Below are 25,848 nucleotides of genomic sequence, written 5' to 3'. Positions count from 1 at the left end.
AATAAAATATCTATATGAGACAAAAGCACTGTACTTGAATCCTCAAAGGTACTATAATAACTAACCACATAAAATGTCACATCATAACATTATTCAGTCCCTACGGGGACATCCGATAAAATACATTATTCATGTTTATGGCATGGATGACAGAAACCAAGCACCTCAAAGTGCAACATCACAAGTTCCTTCCCGTCCCAAAACATATGCAATTAGAGTTTGTCAAAGTGTTGAAACTTCAGCATCATGCATCCTTCCGTCAATCATAAAAGCACAAGCTTACTGCTTGGAAGAAACATTTACATTTAACTTTTCTTTAAAGGCTTAATCTGACAATTGATACAAAGTAAAGATAAACAACTAAAATCATCTACTGCAAATATACAGAAGTGAATTAAGTGTCCCATCATAGAAACAAAGCAAAGGCATTTTCATGTATCTTTTAACTATGTAAGTGCAACTTGACAGCTTAAAAGAAACGTCAAAGTTCAGCATATAGATTCTGCAAAAGCGTTTTAATTGTTGCTGAAAGTAAATTCAAATAGTCCCTGACACCATATAAGACCCTGGGCAGTGTTATGAATTAAGTTAACCCACTTTATAGCATTGGCATATTTGCTAGAGTAGAACATCGAAAGTTATTTCCATAGATATGTTGATTATCTTGAGCATCTCTGTACAAATTAACAAGGGGACATGCCCAAATGAAAGCCTGATTTTGTTAGTGTTTTTAGTATTCTTAGAGAAGTAGTTACCTAAGAAGCTATTGAAGCCAAAGGAGCTAAAGATGGCATTCTAGCAAAACAAGAACAAAATGCATTTTATGATCTTTGGCTTCATGTCAAGTAGAGGACAAATCACGAGGTAATTACTTTCTCTTATATAATATAGTATTCATTCTAATGAAGTTTAGGCAAACGGTTCAAGACAAAGCTAAAGACTGTTATACGAAATATAATAAAAAAATAACCAAAGAGTTCAGTGATGGATTCTTTAGCTCAAATAGGCTTTGCCATAACTCTTTTTTGCCTTCCTACGTAGATGGAGTGGATGTTTTAGTACCCTCTGACAAAATAATTTTAATTAAAAAAAAGTCACAAATACAATACCTGTTTCTTGTATCCTCTAGAGGCCTTTTGCAAATACGTAATGAATAGCTGAAAAGTAAAAGAATATTTTCTATGATCTTAACACACAGGAAAAATAAACACATACAAGATTTCAATTTAGTCTACTAATAGAAAAGAAAAGAAAAAGAAAAATAGGTGTTGTATCAACACACTAATTAACACATGTATATTAGGTTATGCGGCCTGCACTATTCTCATCTCTTCGTTTTCTCTATTTTGGCTCTTTTGGGTTATATACCTGATTGCAACACGATGAAGGGTATGACTACTTACACATTACTGAAGTCTTCAAGAGCCTGGACTTTGAATTCTGTTGGCAATTTCACTTTGAGCTGCTCTAAGATTTCGATCATTCTGTACATAAATTCACATCAAGAATGGAAATTCAATTAAATTTTGCTCTTAGATCCCATACGCAGTGTACCTATAGAGGTTACAGAACAGAAAGTCAAAAAAAAAATATGAAATAAACTTATTCATCGGCTAATAATTCGTTTGGTCAAATTTAACATAGGCTAAACTCTCAGTCTGGTAAAAGCATTCTATTGTATTGTCCGAATGAGCAGACTGTGTGAGGAACAACTGAAATAACAAACATTTGGCCATGAGAACGGTTCATCAAAATAGAAGCAGAGGCTCCATGATTTTGTAACACTAACACCTTTAAAAGCCATAGAATAAATTAATATTTTAAAGCATGTAGTAGATTTGGGTGGACAATCTCTTCGGGGACTACAATACACATCATTACTCACAACAAGAAATAAGAACAGATAATACGTGCTCATACAAGCTGCAGGTTCCTTGCAAATTAAATGACACGAGATCATATTAGAATTGCCACAAAAATTATGCCTCACTCATTCATCTCTAGTTTCATAAATAAATGAGTCAGTTCCCACAAAATTTTGGTTTAGACAGCAGTTCACCAATTATTTATCACACTTTATAAGCAAATAGTTATAAATTGCGGCATATAATCAACTAAAGCTATTTTACAGCTTTACTTTGCAAAAGAATTGTTACTGTTAGGATGACATAATAATTCAATAGTCTAAAAAATTTCGCTATATCTAATTAATTCAAAATATTGATACATATTAATTCTTCTTCTATTTGCATCTCGCGCCTCAATCATAATCCTATTTTTTTATCTGTCATTCAACATAATTTTTTTACTTTTGAATAAGCTCATGCAAATATAAGTTCTTCTTAAGAACAATAATTGTAGAATATTCTTTTTTGGTAAAGAACAATAGCAAACTGAGAATGCATAAATCACAAAGCTAAAAAACATATGAGTTTTGTAAGTTGAAATAAATAAAATATGAATCCTCCATTTTATCTAAATGTTGCTGCAAAGAAAAATACCAAAAATATTTTTAAATACGGCCCAGGAGGCATGTATATGATTTAGTCGCTTGGCAGAAAATAATTTACATGACTTTAGAGCTATAAAGAAAAAGGTAAAGTTAAAGAACAGAAAAAATTGATTTAAAGACTTAAGTAGGTTCTCATGTTACCCCTACATATGTTGCTCTTCGGAATGGCAAATTTAATGAAAAATTCGGCAGACAGTAGAAGATTTAGCCATACCTAGGCATGCTGACACATGGTGGTAGTCTGATTCAGGATATTTTCCACCTTCATTATGTCTTGTTGTGGGAAGAAGAATGCAAAACTCTGGTAAGAGACGAGCACATCACGTCAAATGGATGTACCTTCATTCCCTGCTAAAAACAAGAATTAATATCAGATAAAGTTGTTGCAGTCTCATACCTTCTCCTTCTTTCTTGACTAAAATATTTAATCCTTATTTCACACCCCAGTAAAAGCAACATGTTTTTGACAACATAAACGAATACTAATCGAGTGGAGGATATAATAAGATGATTTTTTATGAGATCACAGTTCAATATCATCACAAATGTTGAATTTACATTTACCATAAGTCCCTATTATTTCAAGCAGGCTAAGGTAAAGACTCCGTCAAATACTTTATGATCAACAATGGTAATTCATATTCTTACAAACAGATTTAGAAAGAGAATTGGATTATATCTTAAATCATAGGATGTGCAATTACACTTTACTACTGGTGCAGCATATCTACAAACACGAGGTTTATCAGATATTTAGTTTTCAGTTTTTTAAACATCAAGTTCATGTAGAATTGAATGTTCTTTTGCAATGACTATATCCTTATAAATTTCCTTAAAATCCTCCACTTCGATACCACGATGCATCATCATCTCCTCATATTCTTTTAACATCTTTGAAATTAACTTATTTTGCTCTATATTCCACTTATTAAAGCATTGGGAGCAATTAAGCTTCTTCTTCATCTCTAAAGTACCATATGAGCTGTCAAGTACTATATCTTTGTTGACTGACCAAAGAGACAATTTCTAACAGATTCCCCTAGCAAATAACTAACACAATATACTCTAGAACATTCAGCAATGTACCAGTATCTTCTAAACAATAAAAGTAGAGTGAAGAGAATGTGGTTAGAGAGCTACACCAAGCAAGTTGATCAATGGAACATATGCCCTATTCCGTTGGAAGGGAGAGGACGGTTGGAATTTCGGGTACTTCTTTGTGCTCAGAAATTAAAAATCTTCTAACACGTCAGCCTAAATCCTATGATCCTACTCTACCCTCCTATCTCGCCGCAATACATTGGAACTACTACTACCCTATTTGAGTTAAGAGAGCAGATTCTCCAATATATAATAGTTTTAGATGGAATATCTAATTTTATTGGCGGTCCCCAAAGGAACATCTTAAATAAAAGTCTTAACATTTTAACTTCAATCATAACATCGAAGCCTTATCAATAAATTGATAGGTATGAGTTATTGTGGGTGTTGATATATTTGAATCCTAATTCATTTACAATTAAATAGAAATGAGCATAAACAACCTCTGCATATAAAAAAGGAAAACTCTAAGTAGAAAGTAAAATAATGGTAATTCATCAACTAAGTACTTAACAATTCTCGACATAGCGACAACTTTTTGCACATTAAAACGAATTTACGATGTAGTGATAACTTTTTCGCCTTAAATATTAACCTGAAATGCAACAAACAGCGAAGCGGCCATATCCTCTTTAAAGGATCTTGATTGCAAATTTTGCGACATTGTGAAGTATGATGGATTTTATCTCTGCCATTAATGCTTTTGTTGGTTGTAGACCACTATACACTCCAATAGGCATACTCCAAATGTAGCTATACCCAAAGCAAACTCAAGGAAAAATGATCTTGAAATGCCTTCTTGTTAATGCATTTAACAAAAAGCACATGACAATTACAGTTGTACTCTCCCACAAATCTTCACCCTATTATTTACTAGGTACATTAGTTTAAAATAAGTGATTCGCGGATCTAAACAGAAGAAACAACCTTAGAAGTTAGATTGATGGCAAGAGTATATGCATTCAGAGCTTCACATAAAAGATTGAGAAGGATAACTATGTAATTACCCCGTGCCAAAATATTCTATCATCTACATTGTAAGGAACTTGACGGAAATGAGTTTAAGGCAAGATCTGAACTAAGACTATACATTTTGACAAGCAAAGCATTTTAAATCAAATATTTCCAAAAAAAAGGAGAAGTTTACCAACTGCTCTTCTGGATCTTATCCTATGCCTTTTATTTTTCAGGTGAGAAAAAAATCCCAGATAAGAAGGGTAGATTGATGAATATCCCCATTGGCTTCTACCATGACACCTTTTGCCATGTTTATACCAAAAAAAATTAACATTAAATATTAAAAACAGAACACGCATGTGCAGAATCAGTTAAGAAACTACTTACATAACCAAAAGGGCAATAGTTGAATTTAATTTAATCTAAATATGAATTTCTTCACAGTTGAAACTATAATTAAATCAATTACACCCCTAACATCATCTGGTTCAGCAGATGGAACATTAACTTTAAGAAGGCAATAGCCAAATCAGTCTAATAATTCATCTTAACCAATATGTGTGGCAAATAAAGTCTAAAACATAACTCTTGACATTTAGCAAAATCACCTAATCAGGGCTTCTTCAAATCCATGATCATTTATTTTCTTTTTGTCATATTGGCAAATTGCTTGACACTCGGCCAAAAGTTGCTAATGTTCCAAGATCCCTTTTCCATGACCTTCAATCCAGTAATAGCCAAAACCAGTCTAAATAAGTTCACATACATATTCCTAGTCAATCATGATTTACTGATCTAATAGTCCAGGCTAACAGAATTATAGACAACGCTAATAGAACTTTCTAGGAAACAAGAATACTATTTAGGCTATGCCTTAAAAGAAACAACAATGTGTCGGTGCGGTAAAAGATATTTGATTAAATTCCACAAGTGTTAGGCCAATGGTCAAGCCTCTTATGATTGATGTACACTTTCGTGTCATTTGAGCTCATCTCACCACCAATGCAGAAGATAACTATAAAAGCCAACCAAAATAATTGAAAGAACATAACTACATTACTGACCTTTGAATATTTTGTTCACATAGCATTTATATTCTGATTGAGTTTCTTTTAGTACCGCCGATTATTCATTTTTTTCTATTGGGGCCAGTCGTCATGGAGAAGGATGGAGAAAGGGCAAAATCTCCGGAACAATACCTCAGTGCAGACCGCCTTGATCTCTAAAACATCACGACCTCTCAGAGAATTTTCTTTGACGCAATCTTAAGAGAACCAAGAAATTTAGATATACATAAGTAGAATCAATTAAGAAAAGAGTTAAAGAACACGTAGTTCTAGAATATCCATCATAAATTTCTATACCATTCGAAGAGGGCAGAGGGAAACTTTCAGGAAAAAAGAACAGAAGCCAGGAAGAAGAGGATGTAAGAGAGGGAGAAAGAGCGCTATGGGAAACTGCAACACGTGATTCTAGAAATATTAATACGAAGAAAGAAGAGAAGATTCAAAATGCGAGGTCCAAAAAGTATACGTGTTGAAAACCATTTTGGATAAAACAGCCCTCCTTATGCACCGTACAAAAGCTCCATGTTGGTATGTAATGACGATATTTTAAGGAGCAATCTGATAGCAAAACCGCCACAACCGAGGAAGACTCAGTAACTAAAAATATACTACAATCGTTTTACCAACAAAACTGAACAAATAAATAAATAAATAAATAACTTTTATTTTCCATTGATGCCTTTCTATGAGCTGAATTCACACGAAATGAAAATGAATTTTGACCAAACAATGTCCACAAGGATCAATTGCATTAGCGAGGATCAATCTGCATTTTTGATGGGGCAAAGAAGGATACCACACATTTTTAGCAACCAAAAAAAAAGAGAGAGAGAAAGATACCCTGCAAAAGAACCTGTTGCATGTGATAGAGAAGACTCAAATCGCATACCATCCAATGTTTGTCAAGCCAAGGTCTGATTGTGTCCACGCCCAAATAGATGAATCAGCTAAATTAGCAAGTCCATTTACCAATTTTTCCGTAGCAAACAAAATCGAAGTCACCAATAACACTCAAAAGAACAGGAAAAGCAAATAACACAAAAAGCCAGTAGAAAAGGAGAAGAAAAAAAAAGGAAAGAGGTAGAAGAAGTACTTACCAAAGAGAGAGAGAGAGTAGAGAGAAGGTGAAGAAGAAAGCAAAATAAGGTAACTAAAGAAGAACACAAAGGGTCTGTCTACATTAACACGTGGAGAATCAAAAAAGAAGAGTTAGAAAAAAAGTGAAGAATGAAGTGTGTTTCACCCTCACTTTGAATTTTATTTACGTAAATGCCATGAGGACGACAAAAGAACATTGGCTTATTATATAGTTAATATTGTAAAAAACTTTCACAAGGTACACTACCTAGGGACATATTAGATTTTTTTTTTAAAAAAAAAGAAGAAAAAGAAAAATGATATCGCACTTACTCAAGTGTTCACTATTTTATGCGGTTCAGTGCAGGGGCGGATTTATGTGGAAGGGGATGGGGTACATGCACCCATGCTCCCCTTCCTAGGTTATGTATATACAGTACAAAATTTTCAGTTATATACATAAATATATTGGTGACCATCCGTGCTCAATTGACTACTTTGGTGTATTGGTGTTTGAGTGCCCTTTTTGTCTCCCAGATGATACATGCCGGATGAGCATGCCTAACTATTTCCAAGTCAACATCATAACATTGGAGTGCTTTAAAGGAACCAAGATCAAGAAGGCTATACTTGTAATAATTGACTAAGCTCCTAAGAATTAACTTAGGGGTATTTGGGTCATTTGTAGCCAAATACCCACTCTAGTATAGCCCTTAAGGCTTTTATTTTAGGTAGACTTGATGAATGATAAACTTGAAGACATGCAAGTCTCACCATTTATCCTTATCTTTTAATTAATGCATTTATGTTTATGTCTTTAATTTCTTTATTGCTTTCATTAGTGTTAAATTAGTCTTAGTTGGTGAACAATTAGTAGTGAATGCTTAATTGCTTAATTACTTTACTCGGGTTTTCAAGAGTTGCCAATCTCTTGAGAGTTTCATAGCTTAGGGTTATAATTGATTGAGTTCATACAGGTAATTAGGCTTCATATCCTAATTGGTTCTTGTTCTTCCAATCAATTGAGTGTAGCTCTTATTTTTAATTCCACGTGCTTTGCTATATCCGTGTTTTCGATACGATTTCTTCTCGTAGGTCTCTGCTTTTAGTTTCTCGGGTATGCAACTACCCTATCTCTCTTCTTTCTCTTTATTTTAATTTACTCGCAGAACTTTCTTCTCCTCTTGCAATTTTCTGAATTCTCTTTTCCCTTTCCATTCAATGTTTGAATCTCTTGGCAAGATTTTATCTTGTTGTTGGTGATTATTATTGTTTATATTTAAGATTGGGTTGTGAATGCTATTTCTTGGGAGAGCTATAACTTTAAAGTCTTGAATATTGGCAGTATCGATTTGCAAAAGTAATTGCTAATAATCAAAAAAAGAATCATAGTATGAAGCCAATGGATGAGAAAACTGATTTAATGTAGTAAACAATTGATTTGTGTCCCTTAAATCCAATTACTCTATGATTTGAATCATACTATTCTATTTGAATTAAGATAGATTGAATATCCTGCTGTGTTGCTCTACTTAGTGCCCAAGACATCATAAGCTCCTTGGAAACTCAATCAAGGATAAGTGAATTCTCTAATAGAGAAGGTTTGGTTACAGGGGCGGATCCACTGGGAGAGGCTATGGGGCACGTGAAACCATCACCCCTCCCAGTGTATAACACCGATTTTTCTGGTAAAGTAGTTAAATTTGCATGTGAGAACCCATGCTCGAGAGAGCATTTGGTGCAATTGTGGCTTCGTGTGTTACATCCCGCATTTTCGTATGTTAATCGACGTAAGTTCGGGAATGGGATTACTTTGAGATTATAAGCATTATGCTATTTCAAACAAGTGATGAGTAAATTCGTGAATGTGAGAGGGGAAGCAAGTCAAAGAAAATGAATTTTCGTCCAAGTTTGACATGTTAGGATAACATACGGCCCGAAGTAAAATATTCGGTATTTATGGACTAGTGCCATACAAGGTACCAAATAGAAATGCAAAAGAAAGCATTCAATATTCTCAAATGGTGAAGGCTTCTATTATGACGGAGTTCTCAACTTACACAACCCTGCTAGAGTATGTATATTTCTTCTTCAGTCCAACTTATTCCATATGATATCCTACCATAGTAGTACCTTTGCTGCATGCTAGTGGCCTATAATAAATTTGACATTGTGATTAAAATAAGTCAAGTAATATGACATTAGAAAGAGTACTTTAGGTTAAACCTCCTCATTTAGTAGTGTAGGTTTAACCTCCACATCTAGTGGACTTGGATAATTTGCTTATATTAAACTTACAAAAAAATTAAATTAAGAAGAAACTTTCTGAAATAGAAACGTCATTTATTGACTGCAGATTTTAAATATCTCCTGGCAATATCTATGTCACACAAACAAATATAGGAATTAAGAAGAGCATCTTCTACCGTCCCATATTCTTACGAGCATCTTCTGCTAAACTCCCTACATGTGCTTACTTTTCCATACTATGGTCAGATGCTAAGTACTCAAGCTTCATTCAACATTGATGTTCAATCTATCTACCTCTACATTTTTCTTTCATTTTAACTTCGAGGCAAGCTTTCCGCCCATTCTTGTGACGACCCGACCCGTTGTCTCATGTATTACAGCCCCGTTTCCCCAATTTACTGCTTCTTCATGTTTCATTATCAGCAACGAGTGAGTTATAGTTGAATTGAATTGGTTTGGATAGGAAATGAGACACTTAGTCTCTTTAAGGAAGGTTTGGTTTGGAAAAGTCAACCGAACGTTGACTTATTAGTTAGAAGGCTCGGATGTGAATTCCGGTGATTCGGTTAGCTTCGGGAGGTGATTTGTGACTTAGGAGTGCGATCGGAAGTGATTTTGGAGGTCCGGAGTAGAATTAGGCTTGAACTGGCAAAGTTGGCATTTTGGCGAATTCCGGTGGATAGGTGAGATTTTGATCCGAGGGTCGAAATGGAATTTCGAGAGTTGCAGTAGCTCCGTTAGGTGATTTTGGATATGTGTGCAAAATTTCAGGTCATTCGGAGGTGTTTTGGTCGGGTTTTTGATCGAATGCGTAATTCGGAAGTTTTTAAGAAACTTAGGCTTGAATTCGATGTGATTTGATGGTTTTAGCGTTGTTTGATGTGTTGAGAATGAGAACAAGTTTGAATGAGGTTTTAGGATGTATTGATATTTTTGGTTGAGGTCCCGGGGGCCTCGGGGTGAATTCGGATGGTTGAACGAGAGTTTTGAGGAGTGTTGCAGGTCTGTTGCTGCTGTCATCTGATATTTCCGCTTTTGCGGAAATGGACCGCAGAAACGGGTGAGCGACCGCAAAAGCGGTCAGGCCTGGGTTAGGGAATTTCCGCAAAAGCGGAAGGATGGTCACTTCAGCGGGTCCGCATAAGCGGATATTTTACCGCAGAAGCGGTTGTTGAGAGAACCGCAGAAGCGCATCTGGAGTCGCATAAGCGAAAATGGCGGTTTTAATGAAAACCGCTTAAGCGGACTTCTGACCGCAGAAGCGGTCCCGCATAAGCGGAAGCGGGACTGCAGAAGCGAAAAACAACTGTTACAGAAGGGTTTAAAATATTAAATTTCATCCGCGAACAAGAGTTGGTTTCTACCATTTTTAAGCGGTTTTGAGAGCTTTGAGCGAGAATTTTCGAGGGCTTTGACTGAGAATCAATTGGAGGTAAGTTCCTTGGTCTAAATATTCGAGTTATGGTAGAAATTACATGTAAATTGTGGAAAATTCATCAGAAACGGGTCAAGCTAGGGCTTGAAAAGTTGTGATGTAAAAACGGATTTTGAAAGGGCATTAGAACTCCGATTTTGGTAAAATTGGTATGTGTAGACTCGTGGCGAGACGAGAAATCCAGAGATGTAAATTTCGTAATTTTTCGAGAAGTGGGCCCGGGGCTCGGGTTTTGCCAACTTAGTGAATTTTGGTATTTTTTTCGAGTCTTTTCGATTGGGTTATGTTTCTTTAGTCTATTGTAATGTATTCGTTGTGGTTTTAATCAGATTCGTCGTGCGAAGAGGTTGATTCGAAAGGCAAGGGCATAGCGAGCCAGACTTGGGGCCGGCTTGAGGTGAGTAATAGATGTAGATGATGACCTGAGAGTTTGAAACCCCGGTATATCACATTATGACGCTATATTGAGGCGAGACACGTACTCTATGACGAGTGCGGGGTCGATTGTGACTGGGGATTGTGACCTAGTCCGTTCCGATTAATGTTCGTACTGTGTTCTTGACTAGAAAACTGTTTGGTAATCATCCTACTTGGATTTTATGAATATGTTTGGGGCTTTGTGCCTATCATTTGCATCCTTCAGAGATCCTTATCACTGCTTCCATGATGCTTAGCATATTTCATGATATCAGTCCTGAGTTAGACACTGCCTCGAAATGTTTAGTAAATAAATAAAGGTTTAAACACTTAGCTCTATAATTCCTAATAATTGAAACTAAAAATGAACAATTTGACTGTGCCCAAGTGGCTTGCATGCATATATATATATCTGGACTGAGTGTGGATCGGGCTGCACGCCGCAGCGAATGCTACGATGATATTGCGCTTGGGCTGTAGGAGCCCCTCCGGAGTCTGAACCCCCACAGTGAGCGCGGGTACCCAAATGGATCGGGCTGTGCGCCGCAGCGGTCATGTGCATTGCATTGCATTGCATTCATGCATTTATACCTATTTGTCTTACTTGTCCTGGTATTGTTGTTGTTCTACCGTTTTATGTGCTGAATCGCTGATTATAGCTTTATATTGTAATATTTCGGAATTTCTTACTTTCAGCCATTATATATGTTTATTACTCACTGAGTTGGAAGTACTCACTTTACTCCCTGCACCTCGCGTGCAGTTGTAGGTATCGTTCACCCAGTAGCGGGTTATTAGCGGATTGAAGGTATTGTTATTGTAGCTGAGCAAGGTGACCGCCAGCGTTCGCGGCACCGGATGTTGTCTTTTGTTTTCCAGAAATTTTACTTATATATATTTATTGGCCTGTAGTTGTGTTAAGGTTGCCTTAGATGCTCGTGACTTGTGACGCCCCGGTCGGGTAGTAATTAACAGTTTCTAATGCCATTAAGTTGTATCTTCTATTCATTTATGTTTAATAATTGTTAGTGAAAGGATTTGGGTTAGTTGGCTGGCCTTGTCTTCACGAGAGGCACCATCACAACCGGGTATGGAAATTGGGTCGTGACAATTGAAGATACAAATATAGAAGAGAGAGTCTAACCATTGGTATCATGGGAAGGAGATAAAATTCTAAACAAATTAATAGAGCACAGAAATTACCAATGTGTTTTTATACGCAAAATTAAATCTACCGTCTGCATGTCCCTTTTCTATCTATCAGTTTACCTATGTGAATCTGTTTGATCTTGGGCACGAAAATAAAGAAAAAATGAAAGACTTTTAGAATTTGTGGTCCTAAACAAGTCAATAAGGGCCCCAGAGTATTTGTGTGATTATAAAAGCTTCTCAATAAGGGTAGAATTATAAGTTTAAACTAAATTGTTTCCAACAAAAAAAATAAATTCAACCAGTAGTTAAATCTCTTTTTAAATACCTGAATAAACTGCTTGACATAAGTCTCACTTAGGCCTTGCACAATTCCTTTCTATAGTTAGTTTGGCATATCATAACAGCTCTAGGATGATTTTAAGCCACTACACCATATCATAATCACAATTGAAAAAGTTAATGAAAAATAAAAATTTAAAGGAAAACAAAATAGATACAGTAGAGATCACACCTGAAAGCTCAGCTTACTAACTACCATTTTTCAAGCATTAACATCACTTGTCTCCTCATAAGAAAAGAGATTTCACTCAATAGCACATATGAAATACGAAAAAATTAAAATAGCAGTCTGGTAGATTCATGTATTTGACAGATGATATATAGAAAATTGTCCTATTGTGCACATGATGTATCAAAAAAAGGTCCACTGGTTATGATTATGTATTTTCATTTCTATATGAGCACTACTAATATTACCACTAGAACACTTGAAAAGAAAAAGACAATCTTAATGTCTGACATGTTGCGCTCGTGCATAGCACGGGCAACCTCCCTCTAGTTTCTACTATATAAATGGCTAAGCTGTACGAACAAAGCAATATCAAATTGTATGAAATGCTGTCTGAACTGTACTGTAAACTCAACCCTCGATATTTTCCTTCTCCTATGACACATGTACCACCTATGAAAACACGTGTACCCCACTACTTTAATATTACTACTCTAAATATCCTTATTGCCCTTAGGGATGCTGATTTAGCTATATTCAGAGTTTGATAAATTCGTCATTCTGTTGAACACATCAGTTCATTTTCTCCAAACAGCCACCGCTGCTCCTCTTCTCCTTCCATTCTCCAACCGGGGTTCCTCTCAAGCTCATTAGTCAGTTGCTCCTTCATTTATTCACCGAATCACCGGTATGAACTCTTATTTTGAGAGTATTCCCTTTTTTTATGTGCGTCTTTCCTTCCTGCTTTAACTATTTTTAAGTTTCTGATTTATATTGTCCTTTGATTAATCAAGGGTTTCTCACAAACTATATTTGTTTGTGTTTAATTTTCAATGCACTACAAGAAAGTAGGCCTACGATGACACTTAATTAATGACATGTATAATAAGTGTCGGAAAATCGCTTATGTACTGACATTTTTCAAGTAATGTCGTAAAATTAATGACATTTTAGTAAAAATGTCAATACTATTGAGACTTTTAATGCAATATCGAAATATTAGTCTGTTATTTTGTGACGTTTAAAAACAAATGAAGGAAATTTTAACTATTAAATTTTACAAACTGAAAGTAAAAAAATTTAACAGCTCCCTAGCGTTCTCCTTTTAGAAAGAAAAAAAAAAGTCTAGGTTCTTCTCTGAGAAACCCTAGCAATTTCTCCCCTTTCCCCAACCCCCAAGACACATATGATACTTCTGCAGCAAGACGCAAGCTTTGTATAATTTTTCGCGAAATTCTCAAGCATTTAACAGTTATAGCAGTAAGACGCAAGCTTTGCACCAGCCTACAAGGGATTTGCTTTTGGACTTGATTCATGTAACTTTCAGCACTCCGATCTATTTATGTTTTGATCAAGAGTACTGCATTTTTGGGTAAGCGTTTAATTCTATTTTGTTCACTCGACTGAATTTCTAATTAAATGCATTTAAAATGGTTTCCCTCTTTTATTTTATTACTATGATATATTGAGGATTTTGGTGCTGGCTAATGATTGGTACTCTAAAGTTGGGAAGCAATAGTGTAGACACTCAAAAAATATGAACTCGTCTAATTTATTGGATTTGTTCTATTTTCGCTTTTATTTTGTCAATTTGCATTCGGAGAAACAGAGCATTGTTCTTTTAGTTTGAATAATCATCTAAGGAGAGTCTGGACTGTCTTATAATTCAGGAAGATCTAAAGTCACGAGGTTTGAAGGATGATACAACCTGCTTGGTTGTTGATACTATTCCTTATGACTATCCTGCCTTGCCTACTCTTATGAAGATGCCAAATTTGCTGAGTCCATTTATCTTTGGAAGGAGTCAGAAAATTATATTTATAAGAAAGCTTTCTACTGTTAGTATTGTGGATGAATTATTTGAGAGGACTCTGTAGTGTTTGTCAAAAGGTAAGCTTTATATGTTTGTTTTAGTGCAGTTCAACCAACCTAATCAAACATAAAATTGACATCTCATTATCATGTTGATACATACTGTTAGGAGTGTGTACCATATCAACTTTTGGAATTCTTCATTTAGTTAACTACATCTGTTGTTCAAAGTTCAGCGGAAGTAGTTCTATTTCCCTTCATTTAACCATGTGTTTGTATAATTTCATGAGGACTCAGAGTGCCTTATGTTTTGTTTTCCTGCAGACATGTCGATTATTGGGTTTCATCTCATTTATGAAATTTATCTGCTGATTGGAATTATATGTCATTTGTTAACTATGGTGTGTAATGTGTGAAGTTTGGTTGAGTAGTTGATTCTAGTTTGCTTTTTCATCCAAAAGAAAGAGCACTAATTTGCAAATGTCAGAGGGCTTCTATTCTGGGAGTATTATTGTTGATTAGGTGAGATGGCTTTACTAGTTTATAGCAATCCTTGTTTTGACAATCTTTATTTGCCTCTATAGTAAAAATGACTTACCTATTACATGCTTTGGTATTTTTGTTTGTTTTAAGATTTGAGAAAATAGTTTGAAAATCAAGTATGCTGAAAGATTTACTATTTGATTATGTGAAAAATAATGTTGCTGACATGTAGTTAGTCTTTTGTGTATGTTATGGAGTCACAGTGAGCAAGTCTAGCATCTGGCTTCTCTCGGTAAAGATCCTTGTATATTTGATGGCCAAACATCATCAACAACAACAACTCAGTGAGTTCCCAAACAACATCATTCTCTTTTAAAGTTTTATATTTGCTACTAATGATTATTTATGTTTGTCACACCTCCTTTTTTACACACATACCCCGAAGGATAATGTATAAGGGAGTTTTTCCAATTTAAGTGACATTATTCGAAATGGGATTATTTAGAGATCAGAGTCGCCACTTGGGATAGGTTTGGTTTTTGGTGTGCCAAGTCACCGGTTTATTTTGAATCCCAAATCAAGGAAAATTTTGACTTCTCGGATGGAGTCTGCGAACCTGAAATTCTGAATAAGGAATTCTGTTGACCCGAGGGAAGGTGTTAGGCACCCCCGGATCCCGTGGTTCTAGCACGGTCGCTTAAACTATTATAATTGGCTAAAAATCTGATTTTAATACATGTTATCCTATAGTGCAATTTTAAAAATATTTACTGCTTTTAATTAATTTTTAGGAAATTGAACGTCGTTTTTAAAATATGTTTTAGGATCACGTCACATGAAATGCACCCGGATCCTCGACACATTTTATTCAACGTTCTGGGATTTGGATTTGGGTCACATGAAATGCACACCCGAATTTAGGAAGGTAAGATTATTAAAGAACGCGCCTAAAGTGAACAACGTGTTATTAACGTTGCGGGAGGCCATAAAAATTCGCTAAATGGCACGCCCCGAGTTCTAAAAATTTTAATGAAGTAATTAAAGAGGGCCACGCAATTTATGAATTTTGTTTAGCGCGGCGCACCTCGTTTATTTTTAAGGCCATCCTAAAGGGACTATTATTTTCTATTATAGATTGTCTCTAAAGGCCTAACTAATTAACATTATTAATAAACACTATTAAGGGCGTTTAAAATTCGGGCCTCAAGTTCAAGTCCGAACTTAAACAAGGGAATCTCCATTATTGAAGACCCTTAATTCAAGTTCGCCACTTAGCTTGGAAAGCCCAAAGCCTATATTTTAAATTCCACCACAATTCCAATAATGTAATAAGAGTTTTAGTCTGTTGGGCCTCGAAGCCGGCCCAAGAAGAAAGTTAACAGTCTGATTTTATTTTAAAACTGTTTGTAAAGTTGTCTAAAGCCTGGGCCTTGGGGCAGGCCCAGATAAACATCTAGCAGGACCTGAGGCTTAAAATCGAGTCCCATGGGCTCAACTGGGTAAAATTAATCTCAAGGCTGAAAGTGTTTGGCATAGTATTATGCAGCTAGGCCGCATTAGGCCCAGTGGTTATGAGCCCAAGTGATCCAGGCGGTAAGACTGATATCATGACATTAGAGACTTGGTTTCAATTCAAGGAACTTACTGCTAAACTAAATCAAATAAAAAATAGGCCATACGACAGGAATAGGCATGTTTCAATTCACTCCAGACTTTATGCTCATACACATGTATACTGATGCATCAACATGTTTGCATTCTGAAATTTTGCTTCCTAAGATAAAATAAGATCCAGCTTTATTTAACATATTTTTAGAAGTGATTCCTATACTGAGACGAAGAGGGAAGCTATTGAAGCTTTCAATTGCACAAATCATGTGAAAATCGAAAACTAGACATTTCTATATAAGAGTCCACATATACAGTCCATTACTGTTTATCCAAGGCTAGAATACATCAGTTTTAAACAAATTGAAGGCAGGAACATCAAGGCCAATACATTATCACCATGCTAAAACAAACTATGTCTAGCCAAATACTATTATACTAGACTATTACTCTTCAGGAATTCTAAATAGGTGTTTAATCATGAAAAGTGTGAAGGAAAGTAGCTCCTCTTTTCATAAAAATCTCAAACAAATTACATCTTGTATGCTTGGGTAGCAGTTCCTAAAGGATCAAGGAATACCTGGAGAAATGAATAAGAGAAAGTAGTGAGGATCAACAAAGCAGAATCAGCAGTTAAAAATCAGCAGCAACACAGCAGCAATAGGATCAATTTTAAAACCAAAATAGTATCACAGCAGCCCAGGAATGAATTACGGAGGAACAGCACCAACAAACAATCAAAATAGACTTGATTGAGCCAAAGCAGACTCGAAATAAACCCAGGAAACTTCTGAAACTTCAGCAACCAAACACACAACGAATTTTAAGGTCATTATCGTCCTTATCTAAGCTGAAATTCGAATGAACAGCTGGAATTTGAAATTATTCTAAGAAACTTCAATGGAACAGTATTTTTTGGAGTTTTTGTGTTTTTTTTGGGTTTTCAGAAGATCTAAGATCTAGAATGAGCTCTCACACTCTCAGATTTCAAACTTTTGTTTTTGAATTTGAATTTCAGATTTTTAGCCCTCAAAACTTGTGTGGATTTTTCAGATTTTAAAACTTGTGAAACAAGGCAATAGGCATGCCTATTTATATACAAAACTTAGTGCAGCCTTCAGATTTCTGTTTTCCCCCTAAGTCCCTCATTTATTTTTCAGTTTTTAGCTAGTTAGTCCCTTATTTATTGGCTTGTTGCCCAAGCTAGATCACTAAATTTTCTGAAATTCAAATTGGAACCCCTTCTAGAAGGCTCTAGGGGGTTCTATTTTTAGTTACTGCACTACTCTTTCGTTGAACTACCTAAATTACCCTTGAATTAATCCTAAATTACTAAACTATCCAGCCTTGTTAACTTTCGTCAAAACTGACCATGGTTAAACAAAAACAAATGCTGGATTATTCAGCTATATCCAAACATTTCCTAAAATTGAATTAATTAATCTAACTAAAATTTAACCCTAATTAATACTAATGTCCTAAGGCTAAGATTAAGAAGTAGTGAACTATCAACAAACAAATAAAAATTGAAAATTACAGTAAAAATTATGAATCATACAATCGAAATCAAACACCAAATTAAAAGAATAGCATCATGCTTTCAACCATCAAAAAAAATTCAGACTTAAACCAGAAATACGAAATAAAAAAAAACGACAAGATCAACAGAACAAAAAAAATCAAACCAAAATAAAATAAAAAATAGAATCAATAGAACAAAAATCAATTAAAACCCTAAGGATCCTAATTCAGTCAACAAGAAGAATGATTGATCAATGAGGGAATATCACATTCAAACAAACGAAATTATTATGCAAAGAAGGAAGAAATAAACAAGAGCTTAAATGAAATAAAAAATCAAATAAAAACAAAAAACATATTAATTTTGGCCTTCTAATCGATTGACCTTGAATCGAGTCCCCAAATAATGTTATATGCTTGTTCTTGCCAAGAACAAGCACATAACATTATTTTGGAACTCAATTCGACACTGGTAAGCCCTTGGGAATTCGACCAGCCTTGAACAAACCCTAGATCTAAAATTCGCGTAATTGTAGTTGGATTTTACGGAAACTGGTTTGGGATTTGGGAAGAAGAAGGTGAGGAGGGTCTGGGGTGTAATTTTGGGAAGGTTTGGGAGGCGGCGGCGCCGTGCACGGCGGAGGTGGCGCTAGGGTTTGGATTATTCGAGATGTTTGAGGGGGATTTGAAAGAAAGTGAGGCTAGATTCGGAATGAGGAGGAAGAGGAGGTGCTATGGTGTATTTTTTTGGTCGTTTGGAGAATCGCCGCCGGCCGGAGGCAATTTCCGGCCGGCGGCGGAAGGCGGTGGCGTTACGCCGGCGTGTATTGGGGTGTTCTGAGAGATGGTGAGTGAGGGGGGGGGGTAGGGTAATTCAGACAGTTATATATTAAATAACCTCGTTAGTTCCGGATCGTTGGATTGATGAGATCCAACGGTCATGATTGAAAGCAGGTGAAACGGGGTCGTTTTGTTATTAAAGGGGCTGGACCGGGTGGTAATATTGGGCTTGGGCTGGGTGAGATTGGATATTTCAATTGGGCTGGCACAATTAATTTGAATACTAGCCCAAATTTGGCTGGCCTGTTTCTCTCTTCTTTTTATTTCTTTTCAATTAATTCTTTTCTTCTTTCTTTTTTTTTTTAATTTATTTTTAGTACAAAATTAAGAATAAAGACCTTATTTAATTCTACAACTAAACTAATTAATTTCAAAAATTAACTAAACCCTAAAAAAAATCAAAAATCAAAAATAAAATACAAAGAGGACTATTTTTGTTATTTTCTCTTATTTCTTGTAATGTTAATTAACTAGTAAACCTAAAAAATATAAAATGGGATCCTAAATGCAAATGTGTTATTTTTGTATTTTTATGAATTATATCAATTAAAATGCACACAAAATGCAAACAAACACAAATCATGCAATTAAATCCTAAAAATCAAATAATTAAAGGAAAAATCCTAATTTTATGAATTCTATAGGAATAATTCAAGCGAGGCAAAAATCACGTGCTCACAGCTGCCCCTCTTTGCTCGGAGACACGAAGGGTTTTCGGGCAAAGATAAATGAGCAATTATGAGAGATTTAAGCCTGCTTGGCACTCCCTGAGAAGCATTTTTGAAAACCATCTGACCGAACTCTGTTTCAGATGTTGCCTACATATCCTTGGCTATAAAGGAATCAGGTCAGTGTAGTTCTGGAAGGTGTGGTAGCTGGGACTACCAGGAGCTGTGATTTCACTGCTACTGCTTGCTGACCTCCTTATTACACCAAAAAGGAAAATCAAAGCTAAGCTAGCTATGCCTATCAACTATGAGTTACAAAATTCCTATCTATAATTTTCTTGAAACTTGATCTTGAGCCTTAGCTGATTTTGCTGTGGACTCCGATCTGAATCTTGATGCTCGCAAGTTGTAGGTGTTGTTTCTTTCTTCAGCATAGGATCAAAGCGGGACACGCGGAGCTTATGACTTCAGTCAGGTTTTGAGCAGTCCGCATCTTTGTCCGCTTCAGCATTTTGAAGTCACTTCTTCTTGTTCTTTTCTTCCTTTCTTTATTCTGGGTGGAGACTCATTCTTTCAGCTACCTCGGATCCTATGCCTCGAGGTCAAACCTGCTCAGACACCAAAACAAACAAACGAACGAAATTTTTCTGCCCCAGTTTTCACTAGGAAAAATTTCGTGAGTTATTTGTGACACATATCTAAGCAATAAAATTAGGATTGTGTATCTTTGGGAATGAAGCCTTAAACTAGGGGGGTTACCAGGTAATGCTGGAGAATGACCGGGTTATGCCGGAAAAGAAAAAGGTCCTCGGGTTATGCCGGGGATGTCCACGGGTTATGCCGGGATAAAAGAAAAAGGTCCTTGGGTTATGCCAGGGAGGTCCACGGGTTATGTCGGGATAAAGAAAAAAGATCCTTGGGTTATGCCTGGGAGGTCCACGGGTTATGCCGGGATAAAGAAAAAAGATCCTTGGGTTATGCCAGGGAGGTCCACGGGTTATGCCAGGATAAAAAAGGTCCTTGGGTTATGCCAGGGAGGTCCACGGGTTATGCCGGGATAAAGAAAAAAGATCCTTGGGTTATGCCAGGGAGGTCCACGGGTTATGCCGGGATAAAAAAAAGGTCCTTGGGTTATGCCAGGGAGGTCCGCGGGTTATGCCGGGATACCTAGGAAAAGGGGCCCTATGCTACCATGATTTTGGATTTTTTATTTTTTTTATTTTTTTTAGTAAAGATGCAGGAAAGATTTTTTAAGGAAACTTCCTTTCGAGTTGATTATTGTTGCGAGGCTGCTTCTAGCTCTTGCACATTTTTTTAATTACACCTGCTTCTTGCATGGTTGCTTTGGATTACACCTCTTTCAACTTTTCAAACAAAGAACAATTTGTTAGTTTGAAACGGTGGTTGGTTTTGTGGCCTTGATCGTCCCAATTTCTTGACTTCGGCCCAGCTTCTATTGAGAACCTCTGCTGCTTGCTGGTTTTGAAGATGAATCTCTCCTTAAACCGAAAGGCTCGACTTTTGGAATTTCATGACGACTCGCCCGTATGGGGCCTCGACTCTTTCGCTTTATTCTACCTTTAAGACCTTTGTCCTCGACTTTCTTTGTCTCTTTCAATAAACTTTGATTTTAAAGCATCCGCCATCATGGCCAGTCGGGATTGGCTTGATGCACCTGCTGAGGCTGGGTACTTTTCTTTAGCTTTTGTTAGGGAGAGCCCTGTAAAGCCAGTCCTGCCACCTTTTCTTCGTAATAGTTTCAGAATCAGCGTTAGACCGAAAGGGATTCAAGGAAAAAGTACGCAATAAGATGAATTTAAAGAGAAACGTCCTTTTCGGGGGGAAGAGAAGGACTTATCTGGGGGTGCATGCAAGCTTCAAATAAACATGACATGCTTCTTGGACTGGATGCCCGACCCGCACAAACTTTCCAACTTCTCGTAAACTCATTGACCCGTGTCTCAAAACCAGGGAACCTTGCCAGGACTCTTTCAGTGGTGGGAGATGTCTTCTCTTCGGCCGACGGCGCCCTTTGCGGGTTTTCGCCAATCGACCTCTCTCATTTCTCTTCTCACCGTCGCCCGATAGTGCTCTTTACGAGTTTTCACTAAGCGGACTCTCTCATTTTCAATTTCTCTACTCACCGTCGCCTTATGGTGCCCGTAGGTTTTCACCGATAAGACTCTCATTTTATTTCTCTCAATTTGATTGCATCAGATTCCAACAATGATGTTTTCAATTCCCACGCCTTTGCCAATTGATCGGAAGGACTTGGACAAGGTTTTTGGGTAAAAAGAATCTTGGATGGAATTACAACTTCGGAATCATTTTGGTGGGCTCATGGCCGAGCCATTATATCATCTGCCCCAGTTTTATTTTTTTGAGAGAATTGAGATTTTTGTTTTGGTGTGACTGAACCCCAGGGAGAGGCTGCCTACGTATCCTTTCGGAATCAAGTCAGACGTAGTTCAGGAAAAATAATTGTTTTTTTTTGTTGTTTTTTTTGTTTTGTTTTTCTTCTTCTTTTTTCATTTTCTTTTCTTTTCTTCTCTTTTTTTTTCTTTCTTTTTTTTCTTTTTTTTTTCTTTTTTTTCTTTCCTTTTTCTTCTTTTTTTTCAATAGTACTTTCGGGTTCCAAAGAGGGCAATCAAAGAAGAATAACCGGCTCAAATGGGTTTGCAAGGGGTTGATAGTGTTTGGATAGCGGGAAGGAAAGCCTTCGTCATCTCAATTGCACAAAAGTCAATCACCGCAGCAAGCCTAAACATAGTATCTTTTTACTGCGTCCGCATTGACTGCTGCTTCGGGATCATTTCCTTCGATGTCTCCCAGATACAATGCTCCTCTCGGCAGTATTTTTCGGATGATGTATGGACCTTTCCAATTAGGAGCAAATTTTCCTTTTGTTTCCTGATGATGTGGAAGAATGCGCCTTAACACAAGTTGTCCTAATTCAAAATTCCTGGGCCGCACTTTCTTGTTATAAGCGCGGGCTATTCTTTGTTGGTACAACTGCCCGTGACAGACCGCGGCCATCCGTTTTTCATCAATTAAAGACAACTGTTCCAGACGAGTCTTGACTCATTCACTATCCTCGATTTCTGCTTCCACGATGATCCGGAGAGAAGGGATTTCTACGTCTGCGGGTATAACAGCCTCGGTTCCATAAACCAACAGGTATGGGGTTGCTCCCACCGATGTGCGCACCGTGGTGCGATATCCCAGTAGTGCAAAAGGCAACTTTTCATGCCATTGTCTGGAACTCTGAATCATCTTTCTCAAAATCTTCTTAATGTTCTTGTTGGCTGCTTCAACGGCACCATTGGCTTTGGGTTTATTCCCAAGTTGTTCCAATTCTCGATTTACTTTCCTAAAAACCTCTTCTTCATCATATTCTGGATCTTGGTTCATTATTTCACAATTAGACAGCATGTTCGGATCTGGGCATGCAGTCCGCAAGCATGTCATGTTATTTAAAGCCGCATTATTATAACTGAAAAGAAGAAATAAAAGAAAATCAGAAAGAATAAAGAGAAAAATGATGAAATATTGATTTCATTTCTTGGAATTGGGAAGACAAACAGGGTTTACATTGGGAAATTTAAAGACAAAAAACTAAAAGAAACATCCGAGTTACACCCTGGAGTAACTCGGGATGCAGAAAGAGTAGCAGGACAGGTCAACCGGGACTCCCGCCTGATCGAAAACGGCGGAGCCTTCCAATTTTGAAGCTTGGTGCTTGGTCCCATGTATAACACCTCAGCAGTGCTAGTGCCCTCTCCCGGCTGAACCATGTGGGTTTCGTATAATATCTTTCTCATTGCCCCACATATCTCTTCAATCTCTTCGGCCGTAAAGGCCTCATCATCTTCCTCCTCACTGTACTTCGGCTTGACAAAGGTTCCATACAAATGTGGCAGTGGCTGTGGCAAGACTCATCCCTCTTTCTTTCTCTCATTCGCCCACTCTACATCATCTGGGGTGGGGTGAAAACCTATCCCGAAGAACTTTTCAGTTGTTGGTAGGGTCACTGGTCCAGATATTCCTTGCAGAGCTTTTCCAAGTCCTTTCCCTGGCTTGAAACCATGTCTGATCATTTCTTTGGCCACCATAATCGAGGCATTGGATAGGAAGGGTTGGGGACACGGGTTTCCTTTTTCATGCTGGTCCGCCACCACAATTTCGAATGCTTGGTAAACTATGTGTTCACTGCCTTCCCTCGCTTCTAGGCATGGGACAGATGGGTCCCGATAGTTTGGTTGTTCATCCTCTCAGTGAACCACGATCTCCTGATCCTCGTATTCAAATTTCACCATTTGATGGAGGGTAGAGGGTACAACTCCTGCAGCATGGATCCAAGGCCTTCCCAGAAGAAAATTGTAGGACGTGTCCATGTCTAGCACTTGGAAAGTCACCTCGAAGTCCACCGGGCCAATGGTCAAGATTAGGTCAATTTCTCCAATGGTGTCTCTTTTGATACCGTCAAAGGCTCTCACGCAGACATTGTTGGGACGAATCCTTCCAGTCCCGATTTCCAGACGCTGCAGTGTGGAGAGTGGGCAAATGTCTACTCCCGAACCTCCATCTACTATGACTCTCTTTACATAATATCCCTCACATTTGACGGTTAAGTGCAAGGCTTTGTTGTGAGCAGCTCCTTCTGGAGGCAGGTCATTTTTGCTAAATGAAATCTGATTGACAGCAAAGAACCTTTCCGCCATCCTTTCTAGTTGTTCCACCGAGGTTTCAACTGGCACGTATGCCTCATTCAGAGTTTTCATTAAAACCTTTTGATGCTCAGGGGATTTCATCAGCAATGACAGCAGGACACTTGTTCGGGACACTTTAGCAATTGATCGACCACCTCATAGTCGGCCATTTTCATCTTTCAAAAGAAAGCTTCTGCTTCCTCAGCACTAAAAGGTTTCTTAGGCGGGAAACGCCTTCTAGCGGCATTGTTTACCCCTTCTATGTTTGAATACTTCTCAACGGGAGCATTTTCTGGCAGCTCTCCCAAGATCTCTTTTCCTGTATACGTAACCACCGTCTGACGATAATTCCATGGCACTGCAGCAGGGTTCGTCATAGGCTTTTGTGGTATGCGTCCAATAACCACTGGCTCATTCAGCCGAGGTGGTTTAATTGTCCCCCGCACCACATAGGCTTGCTTGGGTACGTACACTTGTGTTCCCTTTTTCACTTCCAATTTCTTTGGAGGGCTCACAAGCAGCTGCTTTTCTTGGCAGCCTCGTGGGACATAGAGAATTCCATTTTTGGGAGGTATCACTTCTGTTCTTGTTTCAGCTGTCTTTTCTGGTTCTGTCTTAATGACTTTGTTCTTCTTCTTCCCTTTATCTTGCTTCGAGGCAACCTTTGGCTTTCATTCTGCATCAGCAATAGCAATGATGGCCTTTAATGCCGGATCAAACTCTTTATCCTCACAGATCATTCCAATCACTGGCCCGTTATTATGGGCTGGCAGTGGGTTATTAGTCACGTTTGGGACATCCTCATCCCTCAGCACTATCTTTCCTTGTTCTATCAAGTTTTCCACGGCTTTTTTGAAAGTCCAACAGTTTTCTGTATCATGCCCCTCAGCTCCTGAGTGATAAGCGCATCGGACACCCCGCTGATAGGAAGGTGATTCTGGGTTTTGCATGTTTGGAGGTATGGGCTGCAGCAGACCCATTTGAACAAGATTCGGAAACAGACTGGAGTAGGATTCACCGATTGGTGTAAAATTTGGCCTCCTGGGTGGTTCACGAGGACGGAAGTTATTTTGTGGAGGACGGAGATTATAGTGGTTTTGGTGGGGAGGCTGATTTCTTGGGAATGGAGCTGGATTTCTATTGGCATGTGGTTGCGGTCGTGCAAAGGGTTGAGCATTCATGACCGCATATGGTTGTGGAGCATAAGCCATGTCATGATGAGGGTAGTAATGTTGAGGGGTTCTCTTGGAAAACATGGGTCTGGGAGCGCGGTGTCTCCTTGCCCCTGAGGCTGCCATAACCGTTTCTTCTTTCTTTTTACCCTTGGCCACTCCTCCAGACCCGCCTTGGATGGCTTGGGAGGTTGCCCTAATGGCTGACTGACTCAAGATTCTCCCGTCTTCAGAACATTCTCCACCATCTCACCGATCTTAATAGCCTCCGCAAAAGGTTTACCCATGGCTGACATCATGTTCTGGAAATAATCCGCTTCCTGGGCCTAAAGAAATACGGTGACCATTTCCACTTCATCCATTGGAGGTTTTGCCCTCGACGCTTGCTCATGCCACTTAATAGCATATTCCCTGAAACTTTCTGAGGGCTTCTTCTTCAAATTCGCCAAGGAATTCCTGTCTGGCGCAATGTCGATGTTGTATTGAAACTGTCTCACAAAATCTTTGGCAAGGTCATCCCAAATGTGCCATCGGGAGACGTCTTGATCCATATACCATT

At 37.7% G+C, this 25,848-nt stretch overlaps 1 long non-coding RNA gene across 3 annotated transcripts; it reads left to right on the top strand.

Moving 5' to 3' along the window:
* Positions 1-12,866: 12,866 nt before the first annotated feature.
* LOC109214825 lies at positions 12,867-18,752 on the top strand. 3 transcript variants are annotated; one of them, XR_002066251.1, is made up of 4 exons: positions 12,867-13,848; positions 14,147-14,810; positions 15,035-15,115; positions 16,938-18,752. It is a non-coding gene; the product is annotated as an uncharacterized LOC109214825 (long non-coding RNA). The 3 variants fall into 3 exon arrangements; XR_002066252.1 differs by having other exon boundaries at positions 15,029-15,115; XR_002066253.1 differs by lacking the exon at positions 14,147-14,810 and having other exon boundaries at positions 15,029-15,115.
* Positions 18,753-25,848: the final 7,096 nt, after the last annotated feature.

The sequence above is a fragment of the Nicotiana attenuata genome, unplaced genomic scaffold (genome assembly GCF_001879085.1).
Source record: "Nicotiana attenuata strain UT unplaced genomic scaffold, NIATTr2, whole genome shotgun sequence".
Classification (NCBI taxonomy): domain Eukaryota; kingdom Viridiplantae; phylum Streptophyta; class Magnoliopsida; order Solanales; family Solanaceae; genus Nicotiana; species Nicotiana attenuata.
This window is presented reverse-complemented; position numbering and strand designations above follow the sequence as displayed.